This window comes from Chiloscyllium punctatum, chromosome 29, assembly GCF_047496795.1.
Source record: "Chiloscyllium punctatum isolate Juve2018m chromosome 29, sChiPun1.3, whole genome shotgun sequence".
Taxonomy (NCBI): domain Eukaryota; kingdom Metazoa; phylum Chordata; class Chondrichthyes; order Orectolobiformes; family Hemiscylliidae; genus Chiloscyllium; species Chiloscyllium punctatum.
In genome coordinates, this window is record NC_092767.1 from 59,230,478 (window position 1) to 59,244,809 (window position 14,332).

A 14,332-nucleotide genomic window follows, 5' to 3' on the forward strand; every position below is an offset into this window, starting at 1 on the left:
TCTAATTTCCTCATAAACACCCCTTTACGTACATACAGATACAGACATTAAAAGTACAGGAATGGACAAAGGGAAAGCAGTTCACTGTTTCCATTTCACAAGGATTGCTGAGATGATTCCTATGATTCTTCTGCTGGTCAAAAGTTGCTTTTCAGTTGTTATTCTCCAGATATTTCCATTGATTTGCAAAAAAGTACAAAGTAGCTGGTTCACTTATGAAAACTCTGTGATTTATCAACTAAAAGTCACACCTTACAGTAAGTACTGAATGAAAGATAAAATTGTTTATTTTTTCATCAGGCTTCAGGTGGATTACTGCTAAACTCCTAAACTGGTGGAGGTCCAAAGGTCTGACTCCATCTTGTTTATGGTCCCAAACTGTTCAACTACTTCAGAACCCATCACACAGTTGTTGCCAGTTAGAAGACCTTTATCTGTGCTAACTGGTCACGATAAAAGAAATCATTCTATTACTTGTTACCAACCAAGGCTACATTTGTACACAACCATTCAGCTTCAGTTTGCATGTCACCATTAGTGTAACCCACAGCTATGGAAATAGTATTTCACAATTAGTATCAAGTTTTTTTTACTTTCAAACCATGTAGCAATCCTTGGTTTTAAAACTGTTATTTTCTCATTTCAATCCACAATTTTAAAAAAGCCTTGGCTGTTCTCCTTGGAGAAATGGCATTAATCAACTCCAGCCTCCCCACTACTCTTGACCCACTCCAGTTTGCCTCTCAGACCAACAGATTCATGTCAGATGCCATATCACTTGCCCTTCACTCCTCCCGAGAACATCTTGACACCAAGAACAGCTGTGTAAGAATCCTACTCATTGACTACAGTTCAGCCTGCAACACTGTTATCCCCTCAAAACTGATTACTAACCTTAGTTATCTCAGACTAAGCCCCACTCTCTGCAACTGGATCCTAAGTTTCCTGACCCACAGGCCACAATCAGTGAAGATTTGGGATAATATTTCATCCTCACTAACACTCAACACTGGATCCCCCCAGGGGTGCATACTCAGCCCCCTACTCCACTCAGTGTATACCCATGACAACATTGCCAAATACCAGACTAATACCATTTATAAGTTCGCTGATGATACCACCATTATCGGTCGAATCTCAGATGGTAAAAAAACAGACTACAGACAGGACGTGGAAGACCTGGAAAAATGGTGCACTGAGAACAACCTAGCTCTCAATGCCAGCAAAGCCAAGGAAACCATTATTGACTTTCGGCGGGATGTTACTCATGCCCCTCTACATATTAACAGCATAGAGGTGGAACGAGTGGAGAGTGTCAAGCTCCAGGGAGTGGTCATCCACAACAAGCTTTCTTGGACTCTTCATGTGGACGCCCAACAATGTCTATTCTTCTTCAGGCAGCTGAGGAAATTTGGCATGACGGCAAATACCCTTGCCAACTTTTATAGGTGCACCATGCATTCTGTCTGGATGTATCACTACCTGGTATAGCAACTGTACCATTAAGATCAGAGACTGTTACAGAGATTAATGAACTCAGCCTGGACAATCACAAAGGCCAACCTCCGATCTATAGAGTCCATCTACCAGGCCCACTCTCAAAGATGCATCCCATCCTGGCAATGTTTTTCTACAACGTGTACAATCAGGGAGAAGGTACAGACGCCTGAACACATGCACCAGCCAGTTTCGTAACAGTTTCTCCCCTACAGTTGTTAGAATACTGAATGGACTCACAAATTCTTAACATTCGCCTGTACCTGCATTTTCGTTTTTGCCGCTGTTTACCCATTATTTACTTATCTATGCTACTTAACTCTGATCTGCCTGTATTGCTCACAAGACAAAGCTTTTCACTGTGCCTTGGTACATGTGACAATTAGTTCAATTCAATTCAAAAGTAAGTTTGGTGAAGATTTGATCGAGATATGCAAAATCATGTAGAAAGTCTATACAGAGTGCATAAAGAAAAATATTCCTAGTAATAGACAATAGACAATAGGTGCAGGAGTAGGCCATTCTGCCCTTCAAGCCTGCACCACCATTCAATATGATCATGACTGATCATCCTTAATCAGTATCCTGTTCCTGCCTTATCTCCATAACCCTTGATTCCACTATCCTTGAGAGCTCTATCCAACTCTTTCTTAAATGAATCCAGAGACTGGGCCTCCACTGCCCTCTGGGGCAGAGCATTCCACACAGCCACCACTCTCTGGGTGAAGAAGTTTCTCCTCATCTCTGTCCTAAATGTTCTACCCCGTATTTTTAAGCTGTGTCGTCTGGTTTGGCACTCACCCATCAGCGGAAACATGTTTCCTGCCTCCAGAGTGTCCAATCCTTTAATAATCTTATATGTCTCAATCAGATCCCCTCTCAGTCTTCTAAACTCAAGGGGATACAAGCCCAGTCGCTCCAGTCTTTCAGTGTAAGGTAATCCGGCCATTCCAGGAATTGACCTCGTGAACCTACGCTGCACTCCCTCAATAGCCAGAATGTCTTTCCTCAAATTTGGAGACCAGAACTGCACACAGTACTCCAGGTGTGGTCTCACCAGGGCCCTGTACAGCTGCAGAAGAACCTTTTTGCTTCTATACTCAATCCCTCTTGTTATGAAGGCCAGCATGCTATTAGCCTTCTTTACTACCTGCTGTACCTGCATGCTTACCCTCATTCACTGGTGTACAAGAACACCCCTTTACCTAAATTGATTCCATTTAGGTAGTAATCTGCCTTCCTGTTCTTGCCACCAAAGTGGATAACCATATATTTATCCACATTAAACTGCATCTGCCATGCATCTGACCACTCACCTAACTTGTCCAGGTCACCCTGTAATCTCCTAACATCCTCATCTCATTTCACCCTGCCACTCAGCTTAGTATCATCAGCAAATTTGCTAATGTTATTACTAATACCATCGTCTATATCATTAACATATATTGTAAAAAGCTGTGGTCCAAGTACTGATCCCTGCGATACCCCACTGGTCACTGCCTGCCATTCCAAAATGGAGCCATTTATCACTACTTTTTGTTTCCTACAAGCCAACCAAAATTCAATCCAAGTTAGTACTTTTCCCCCAATACCATGCACCCTAATTTTGCTCACTAACCTCCTATGTGGGACTTTTTCAAAAGCTTTCTGAAAGTCTAGGTACACTACATCTGCTGGATCTCCCTCGTCCATCTTCATAGTTACATCCTCAAAAAAATTGGATCGAAATTGGAGGGCACAGATTTAAGGTGGAATTCAAAAAAAGAACATGACATGATGAAAGATATTTTTATGCTCTAAACGGTTAAGATCTGGATCACAAAATATATCCAAACGGATTTGATTAAATGTAGTTAAGAGAAGGCTCAACAACAGAAATGTACTTAAATATGAACACTTAATAAGTAAATTTTAAAAATGAAAAGGAAAGGAAAACAACAATAAGTCTCATGCCCCTATGCCCATCAAGGACTCCTCAAACAACAGCTGGTCTGAAGGCTTAGTTCTTTCTTGACACTGTGCGCGGTCCTGGTCCGAGGGGAAGACCAATGATTCAGAACAAAGCTCTCTCACTTGTACAGTGCAATGAGCCACAAGTACAGAAAAAGAAGTTGATATGTGCTGTCTTTGGCACATAAAGAAATTTGAGTCACCTATCACAGGACTTCTTCAAGGTCACACAGGTGTGGAATGTCATCACCAATTCTAACCCATCCTATACAATCCACCCCTGCTGATATTACATTTGCACATGTTACAATTGCACATGCAGATACAAATCAGCGATAACTGTGTGAGACTGTAAAATAACAGTATATAACCTACACCAGATACTTAAATCTACAATGAAAATAATCATCATTAACATGAACAATATGACAATAAGGATGTATCATCAAATTAATTATCATAATTGCCTTTGGAGACCAACCCGTAAATATATCCTACCAGTGATGTATGTTCAAGACCATGATGGAATCAGCAAGTCATATGAACATTATGTTCTCATTTCACCATTTGCCTGTCTGCCTCCAATGGGATCAAGGTTGAGAAGACCTCACAGAGCATTAACGTTTTCATAGTTATACTAATAGTAGTAATATTCTTAATTACAGTCATGGCACAATTGCATGTGATAGTGTTGTTCCTTTAACAAGGTTAGGTGGTCCTTGGGTTTCTTTTCTTTCAGAGGGGATGTAAAGACAGAGGCTCCATTTTGTCTACTTGAAGAAGCTTTTGAGTTTTATAAAGCAAACTTGTACAATGGAAGAAGAGTGGCCAGTTCTCCTAGATTTTCTCTGGTTTGGTTTGGGTTAAGCAGTATGGATGTTCAGAGCAAGCAGTCAGTTTTGAAGCGGCTGGACCCAAAGAAGCAGGTCCATGTTGATCCTCCCTCTCTCTGACATCTCTCCTGTAAGACCCTGTGTTTGATTTTACCTTTTGTTTGCCAAGGGCTGTTTATGGGGATTGTTGAAGGAATTTGAAATAGCATCATTAAGTTGCAATAATCTATTGGGTTTTTGAATAGGTTACTTTTTTCTGTATTCTGTTCTCTTTCATTCAGTACTCTGTAATTAAATTCTGTTTTGTTTAAAACCAAGAGATTTTGACCAGCTGGTCACTCCTGAAATATTTGCTTTATACCTGCTCAAAACAGCTAGACAAGTTAGGATCTGGCCTACCTTCTTGAAATGATTTGAGGGGGCCTGGTCTGGTGCATAACACGTGTCACATTTGTTTACATTCAAACTTAATCTAATCGTGGGGTCAAGGATCCTGTTCTTACTGCTTGTTGGTGATCATGTGGTGAGGGCCCTTAAAAGCTGCAAGAGGGAGAGACGAGAGAGAGAGTGCCAGACTAGCTGGCTGTTTGTTGATTCATTTCTGTTCTAACACTTGCATCTTTCTGTGTGCTTTAGTTTTAATTCCTGCTGCCACCTGACTGAGGCGATCAGAATATTGTTGACATTTTTTTCAGTTAATCTATTTACATAATTTGCTCTAAAATTCAAGTTCCATAATTTGTGCTTTTCATTATCCTGCAGTCCCCTATCCACAGCTCACCTCACTCAATAACTGTAAAGTAACATCATATATGGACTCAAAATTTCTCCTGCTCTCTTTACCTGTATCCATCTTGAGGATACTTTGTCCTTGCCAATTTTATGAATGATTGTATCATTGAGTAGTAACTACCTCCATATGAAAGTACAGGTAGTTCTGGGGTAACATGCATTTCAGCAGCATGATTTGACAATAACATCACTGACAAATTAAGGAATGGCATTTTTGAAGACTTGGAAACTTGGGGAAGTTAGTAGTCATATCTTGGGGACAGTCCACATCAGTGTTGGATGTATTAGAATATATGAAGGTGGATAAATCTCCTGGTCCTGACCAGATATATCCAAAAACACTGCAAGAGACCGCAGAAGAAATTGCAGGGACCCTGGCCGATACTTTTGCATCATTTATTTTAGCAATGGGTAAGGTCCCAGAAGAGTGGAGGGTAGCAAATGTTGTGCCCTTATTCAAGAAGGGCTGCAAAGAAAAACCTGGGAACTATAGACCAGTAACCATAACATCTGTGGTGGATAAGTTACTTGAGAAGATTCTGAGAAATATGATATACATGCATTTGGAAAGACAGGGTTTGATTAGGAATAATCAGCATGGCTTTCTGTGTCGAAGATCATGCCTCACAAATTCATTAGAGTTCTTTGATGAAGTGACCAGGAATGTTGATGAGGACAGGGAAGAAGATGTACTCTATGTGGATTTCAGTAAAGCCTTTACTGAGGTTCCGCATGGTAGGCTGCTCTGGAAGATTAGATCACACAGAATCTGGGGGAGCTGGTAAGTTGGATGCACAAAATGCTTGATGGTAGGGAGCAGAGGGGAATAGTGGAAGGATGCTTGTGGAAATGAAGGCCTGTGACTAGAGATGTGCCTCAGGGATTGGTGCTGCTTGTTATCTGTATCAATGATTTGGATGAGAATGTACAATGCATGAGTAGTAAATTTGCAGATGACACGAAAATAGGAGGTATCGTGGACAATGAGGAAGGTTATCAGAAATTGCAGTAGGACCTTGATTAGCTGGGGAAGTGGGCTGAAAAATGGCAAATGGAGTTTAATACAGATAATTGTGAGGTCTTGCCACAATGTTTTGGAATACATTAGATCAGCTCCCACAGATGTATTCACCTTATGTTCTCTAAGATCGCCCGAACTTCCTCTTCTGTAATGTGGTTGGTTTGCATACTCCATGACTCTAAATTTCTAAATTATTTCTTGCTGTCATGATACTCAACAATGCAGCTTCCATCTGCATTCAAGCAATGCATCCCAGAACATCACAACACAATTGATTTTTAAAAACATCTTTTGGTAATTATCTTGAATCTGTGTCACCTGATTACTAAAGCTTCTGCCATTGAAAACACTTTTTCCATAATTAATGTGAAAGTTCTTCATGTTTTTGAAAATCTCTATGATAAGTTAATTTAACTTTATTTTGCTGTGCTTTTCAACTGGAGAACAACTCCAATTTTTACATAGAACTGAAGGTTGTAATTTGAGTTACCATTCTGGTTAATCTCTTCTTCATACTATCAAAGGCTGTGACATTGATGCTGAGGTGTTACACCCAGAATTGAATACAGCACTGATGTAATCATTGCAGGGTGGATAAAACACAACCAGTAAACGTAATGTACTGAGATATCCAAAAGACATTTATGAAGGTGCCATATAAAAGGTTATTGCACAGGAAAAATGCTGCTGGTGTTGGTGGTGATATATTAACATTGACATAGGATTGGTCAACCAATATGAAACAGAGTAAGCAGAAATTGGCTCTGTTCAAGTTGGCAAAGTGAACTACTGGAGTGCTTTAGGGATTTTTCCTGGTTACTCAAATATTGAGATACATTTTAATAATGTTTTTGAAGAATGAGACTGTATTACACTCAAATTTGCTGATGATATAAAGGTATTTGGAGGTGGTACAGTTCATTGAAACACACACGATTTCAACAGAGCAGACACTGATAGGTTATTTCCCCACGACAGGGAAATCCAGAACAGGAGCACAGTCTCAGGGTAAAGTGCTAATGATTTCAGACTCAGATGAGGAGAAATTCCTTAATAGGATTATAAATCTTTGGAACCCTCTACACTAGAGAGTTGTGCATGCTCCATGTTGTATGCAAATTTGCAGTCTATATTTGCAGTCTATATGTGGGCGGCACGGTAGCACAGTGGTTAGCACTGCTGCCTCACAGCGCCAGAGACCCGGGTTCAATTCCCGCCTCAGGCGACTGACTGTGTGGAGTTTGCACGTTCTCCCCGTGTCTGCGTGGGTTTCCTCCGGGTGCTCCGGTTTCCTCCCACACTCCAAAGATGTGCAGGTCAGGTGAATTGGCCATGCTAAATTGCCCGTAGTGTTAGGTATGGGGTAGATGTAGATGTAGATGTAGGGGTATGGGTGGGTTACGCTTCGGCGGGGCGGTGTGGACTTGTTGGGCCGAAGGGCCTGTTTCCACACTGTAAGTAATCTAATCTAATCTAATATTTCCTGTACATATAATTTTCAAAGACTTATTATCCAATCCTAATTGACCAGGGGGCAGCTAAGAGTCTGTGGATTTCTGTGGATCTGGAATCACATGTAGTCCAGACCAGGTGAGGGTGGCAATTTCCTTCCCTAAAGGACATTAGTGAACCAGATTTTTCTGCCAATCAATAGTGGTTTCATGGTCATCATTGGATTATTAATTTCAGATTTTTATTGAAATTCAAACTTCACCATCTTCTGTGGTGGGATTCAAACTTGGTCCCCAAAACATTTACCTGGGTCTCTGGATTAATAGCCTAGCAATAATACCACCAAGCCAATATCTTCCCATTCTCACTATTATATGGGTCTTCCCTCAGTCACTCTTAACCACTGATGCCTACTAACCCTGCATGAGCTGCCTACTCACCCAGGACATCTCACCACTGCTCCCATCCCACTCCACCCTGCAGCAGCATTAACAACTGAGCTATTCACTTCCATCTTACTTAATCTCTCCCTTTGTCCCGTTCCAAGATAAAATGGCCCACATTGATTTAAGAAATGTACATTGGGTGGAGAGAGCCAAGATGGATGGTGGGGGCGCTCAACATACAATTGCTCACCCCTGTGAGGAGAACATTCTGATGAGTGAGCCCACTCGGGTTGAGATGCTGAAACCTCCATGTCTCAGCAACAAGTAAGAATCATTGCCTTTCTCTCCCATCATCGCCACTGTGAATATTCTCTTGATGTTCATAAATGTCTCCCCCATTTTCAAGGCCCTTTTACCCTGTTGTCCCAGCAGATGTCAGTAGATACTGCAAAGTATTCTCAGCTAACAGGCTGACCCTGCAAGACACTCCCTCCTCTGGAAGCCTCAGAGAATGCATTTGTATGGCTGCCCCCTCCACATTCTCAAATACTGACACCTTGGTGGGTATTTTAGCCAGATTAGAATTCGGAGCACCAGCTGGAGAGAAGATCACTGACATATCACAATCAGGTGAGGAACAACATCCCAGGTAGCTGGCAATTAGAGGAATGCCAGTCACCAGGCACCTATTAATCCTGAGGCAAAAGATGATCTTATGTTGTCATCAATTCAGATCTCCATTGTAAAGCATAAATAGAAACAGCAGGCAGGTTTTCTGGAATCACTGGGAAAGCTATCTCAAAAGTTGGAGGACTGCACTGACGCTAAATTGCACCATGCTACCTCTGGCATGTGACCATCTAGCTTTCTGTATGCACTAGTTGACTGCTGCCTTGGACATCAAAGTTCAGCAAGCTTGCTTTGGATACATGGACCTATAGTGTAGATGCTCACAAAATGGAACCCTGGGCCTAACCAGTTCAAGTGGCCAATTCCCTGGACTGATATTCTTCCTTGTCTTGTCTGGGAACCACATCCCTTAGACTTTGAAACATGGCTGCTTGGCTGAAGCATGTGCAGTATTTAGTCAAGTGACCATGGGCCCAAAATCAGACATTCTAAATTGATCCAAGCTGGAGAAATCAGGTCTGACAGATAACTGATTAAACATCATTAAAAAGGAGCCACCATTCATTTGCCAAAGGCCACAGAACATTCTCAAGATCGGGATGATGGGATAAGTACACAAACCTGGACACCACCTCTCTCAGTGACAAAGTGAAGACTCGGCAATTAATCATGGAAAAACTTATGGCAGAAGACTACCCAGAAACCCAAAAAGATCCAAGAGAAGATCTGCCCTGACCTGTGAGAACCAGCTTCATAGAATAAAGCCAGCCCTGCATTGGAGTGGAAGGAAACTGCAACGGCCCATCTCAAACATGGATCATCGTAGGTAATATCCCTTTTCAGTCAGATAGTGCTAGAAAGAGAATACATATTGTGGAAATTTTGGAAATGCTCACATTGAGTTTTACTAAGGAATATTTTGTTAATAAAATCGAGTTGTCTGATTCACCAGCAAAAGCACTTGGGTAAAGTGATTTTAATACATAATCTGGTCAAAATGTCAAAAGTGCAGACAACGTATGTTTGTCACATGGGCTATTGGCATATGATGCAGGTATGAGATAGATGTAACAAGGTGACATACAGCAACATATTCACACCCTTGACTGATCACTGCTGCCAATGATGACAGGCTGCCTGGCTTTGTGCCTGTGCTAAGTGGCAAAGCAGAAGTATTCTATAATTTACCAGTTGATCAACATTGACTGTAGTCTGAGACCATCCTGCTCACTATCAACATCACCAACAATGTTTGCGTCATCTGAAAATCTACTTACTAATGAATCTCTTTCTTTTTAAATCACTGATTTTTTAAAAATCTCTTTCCAACTTATCCCTTTATAATTTTTCTCATTGTTCAGATTTGTACATGTCTACTTTATACTGCTTGTTTTATTATTGAAGTTTTGGCTGAATCTACATGGTATTAGCACATTTTTTTTCCTTAAGTTTCAAAATGATGAGCCAATTCTGCACTAGTCTCTCTTCCTTCTTAGCTCCCGATTGTAGACAAATGCTGGTCTATTCGGTTACATTGTTCCAGTTATCTTTTAATAACTGTTCCAAGGTGTGATAGAATCTATGGTTCCATAGATTCTAAAGCATGTATTATTTAAAACAGACTCTAACCAGAACTGAACTGGAAACTGAACCTACAGATTTCTAGGAACACTAAAACTGAAATGCAGAAAATAAGTTACAGAACCATCAAGCTCAGATCTCACTGGTGCACTACAGGCAGATTGAAGATGGAGATTGCTCAGGAGACAATGGCAAATGCAGTTTCTGCAGCTATTTCTGCTCTTTGATATTACCATTGATCCATGGCATCAAGAACAATATCAGCAGAATCAAGCAAGTTGGTCAAGTCTGTGCCTATGAATATTGAGCTGGTTGGGTGTTGCGTTATGCTAAATCCTTGGGATCAGACTCTTGAAAATGAACTGGAATTTTAATGGAGAAATTTCATGAATTTGAAGGACTTTGCAGCTGAAACTAATGCCATTTACACTCAATGAACTGCCTGGAACATCTATGAGACTTAACCTTGTATCTTTCCTGTTTAATTTGCCTGAAAGCTTAATCTACAATGCTTTTTTTGTTTTCTGGTTACAGCAATCCTGCGAGATTGTCCTTTAGGTTTTTCTTCTTAAGTAATAATCTGAACTGATTTCAACATGAAACAATTCAAGGCATCAGACGTCGTTTGCCCCTCAATTGGAGCTGCAAGTTAGAACCTCAGTTGTTCATCCAGAACAATAACTCCTCTGTCTGGATTGGAATTTGTCAGCAGAAACCAAACCCAAGTATTAGAATGAAGATGGTTCAGTACTAGCTGCAATTGACAGCCAGAATTGAATGCCTACAGTCAGATGTGAACTTGCTGGTGTCTGAACTGGTCAGATTAATGGGTGAATCTCTTCCCACACACACAGCAGGTGAATGGCCTCTCACCAGTGTGAGTGTGTTGGTGTGTCAACAGGTCCTTTGTGCTTTTAAAACGTTTCTCACAGTCAACACTTTTAAAAAAGTCACTGATTGGTGTGAACAAATTGATGTGCCTGCAGATCCTTTGTTGTTTCAAACCTCCTCTCACAGATGGAACATTTAAAAGGACTGTCTTCACTGTGAACAAGTTGGAGGCTCAACAGATTGTATGACCAAGAGAAACTCTTCCCACGCAAGTGAATGGCCTTTGCCCAGTGTAAGTGCGCTGGTGTGTCAGCAGATCTTGTTTGCTTTTGTACTTATTCTCACATTTAGGACATTTGAAAGGTCTCTCTTCAGTGTGAACAAGTTGATGTGCTTGAAGATTGGATAACTCAGTGAAAGCCTTTACACACATTGAGCAGGTAAAAGGCTTCTCCTTGGTGTGAATGCATAGATGTATCACAAGGCCAGACAACTTACTAAATACCTTCCTACACACAGAACAGGAGAATGGCCTCTCACCAGTATGACTGCGTTGATGAATTTCCAACTGGGATGGATAGTTGAATTGCTTCTCACAGTCCCCACATCACCATGGTTTCTACATGGTGCTGGTGTCTTTCTGTCTTTCCAGGTTGGATGATCAATTGAAGCCTTGTCTGCACAATGAGTACACAAACAGTTTCTCTTCAAAATGAATTGGTATTATTTTTTAGGCTGTGTAACTGGTTAAAACTCTTTATAGTCAGTCCATTAAAACACTTTCACATGGAGCTGTGTATCTCTGTGATTTCCATGTTAAACTGATATTTGAAATCTTTTCCCACAAGCACTCCTCCTTCTATACTCAATGATTGCTGACATTCAGAGACAGATGGATTAAGTAATTTGTTAGATCTTGACATGGTGTTTGATTTGAGTTTCCTGTCTGTTTTTCTCATTCCCTATTGAAACATAAAACATAGAAATATAAAAGATAGGAGCAGGAAGAAGTCATTTGGCCTTTCAAGCCAACTCTGCCATTCATCACAAACATGGGTAATCATCCAACTCAATAACCTAATCCTGCTTTCTCCCCACAAACTTTGATCCCATTCACCCAAGCACTGTATCTAGTTGCCTCTTGAATACCTTCAATGTTTTGGCATCAACTACTTCCTGTTGTAATGAATTCCACAGGCTCACCACTCTGGGTGAAGAAATGTCTTCTCATCTCCATCCTAAATGGTCTACCCCAAATCCTCAAACTGTGACCCCTGGTTGTGGACATATCCATCATTGGAAATATCCTCCCTGCATCTGCCCTGTCAAATCCTGGTAGAATTTTATAAGTTTCTGTGACATACCCACTCATTCATCTGAACTCTAATGTGAACAATGCTAACCTAGTCAACCTGACCTCATACATCAGTCCCTTCACTGCACTCACTCTAGAGCAAGAGCATCCTTCCTCAGAAAAGGAGACCAAAATTGCATATAATATTCTTGGTGTGACTTCACCAAGGTCCTGTATAACCACAACAACATGAAACTGCTCACAATGAAGGCAATTTGCCTTCTTTCCCGCCTGCTGCACCTACATGCTTACCTTCAGTGACTGGTGTACAAGGATAGCCAGGTCCTGCTGCATATTCCCCACTCCCAATTTACAGCTATTCAGATAGTAATCTGCCTTCTTGCTTTTTGCTTCCAAAGCAAATTATCCAAATTACACTGCATCTGCCATTGATTTGCTAGCTCACCCAACCTGTACAGATCATGCTGAAGGATCTCTGCATCCTCGTCACAGTTCACCCTTTCACTCAACTTGGTATCATCTGCAAACTTTGAGATGTTATATTTTGTTCTCCCATCCAAATCACTAATATAATTTTGAATAGCTGGAGTCCCCACACCAATCCACAGTGGCACCCAACTAGTTACTGCTTGCCAATTTGAAAAGGACCCATTAATTCCTACTCTTCGCTCCCTCTCTGCCAACCAGTTTTCTATCTGTCTCAATGCACGTCCTCCAATTCTATGCATTTTAATTTTGCATAATAATCTCTGATGGGGGACTTTGTCAAACACTTTTGAAAGTCCAAATATACCACATAAATTGGCTCCCCCTTGTCAACTCTACTAGTTACATCCTCATAGAACTCACAGAATTCATCACAGTAAGTAGGAACATAAAAACAGGAGGAAGCCATTCAGCCTAGATATTCATAGTTGATCTGAATCTTGAATGCATCTAACCACTTTTGTCCTGTAATCCTCAGTAATCTTGATTTACAAAAGTCTGAAATACATAGCTTTGAAATTTCTGATTAACCCGTATTCTCATCAGCTTCTGAAATGACAATGTTCCACATTTACACCTTTTATGTGAAGAAGTGCCTCCTGACAACACTGTAGAGCAGCGCTGAGTTCAATGTTACATTCCTTGTCCTCACCAGATGAACTAGTCTCTCTCTAGTTTGTCCTTTCAACATATTTAACACCACCTCCTCCCCCCCCCAAAAAATTAAGTCTTAATGTTCCATATTTCAGAGGAATATGAGCCTGAAAACTTGTACAAAGGTTAAACTCTAAGTGCAGACTAGAAATTCTGAACAGTTTTTGTTTCTCGTGAATTTTCCCCCTCTTCTATCTACAAATCTCTCAAACTGTGCATGTTCTTTCTTCACCTTCTTGTGGTTTGACTTCAAGATAGGTTGCAGGTTTAGATTTTTCTCCCTTTCTTTCCTAAAGGTGTCTTATGGTACTGGGACTCCGCTTCCACCCCTCAAGTACCAAGACCAATCACAGAACATGCTTCATCCTTGCCTCCCAGAAGCTTTGAACTATCTTTCTGTTGACTCCCAGGGCAATCAATTACCATTCACCTACATTATACTACCAGATTCAGCTGAGAGGCTGAGAGTAAAAAGAAAGGTGACACCATTGAATCTGAGCTGGGAAACACAATTGAAGAAATCTAGTTCCGTTTATAAACCAAAATATTTAACTTAGAAATGAAACAACAACTTGGGTGACAATTGTGGATTGTGTGTGAAAAACGTCCAATTTAATCAAACTTTTTAATGATTGTCATACACGAACTTTACTCTGCACTGTTCATAAAATTAAAAATTACACAATACTAGATTATGGTCCAATCTTGCTCCACTAGCTATCTGACGAAGCAGCACCATTCCGAAAGCGTGTATGTCCAAATAAAGTTAATGAACTACAACCTGGTGTTGTGTTATTTTTTAACTTTGTCCACTCCAGTCCAACACCGGCACTTCTACACCGTATTCATGAAATGGCAGTTGGACATACCCAGAATGCGTGGCGAACCTGAATACGCCTTATCA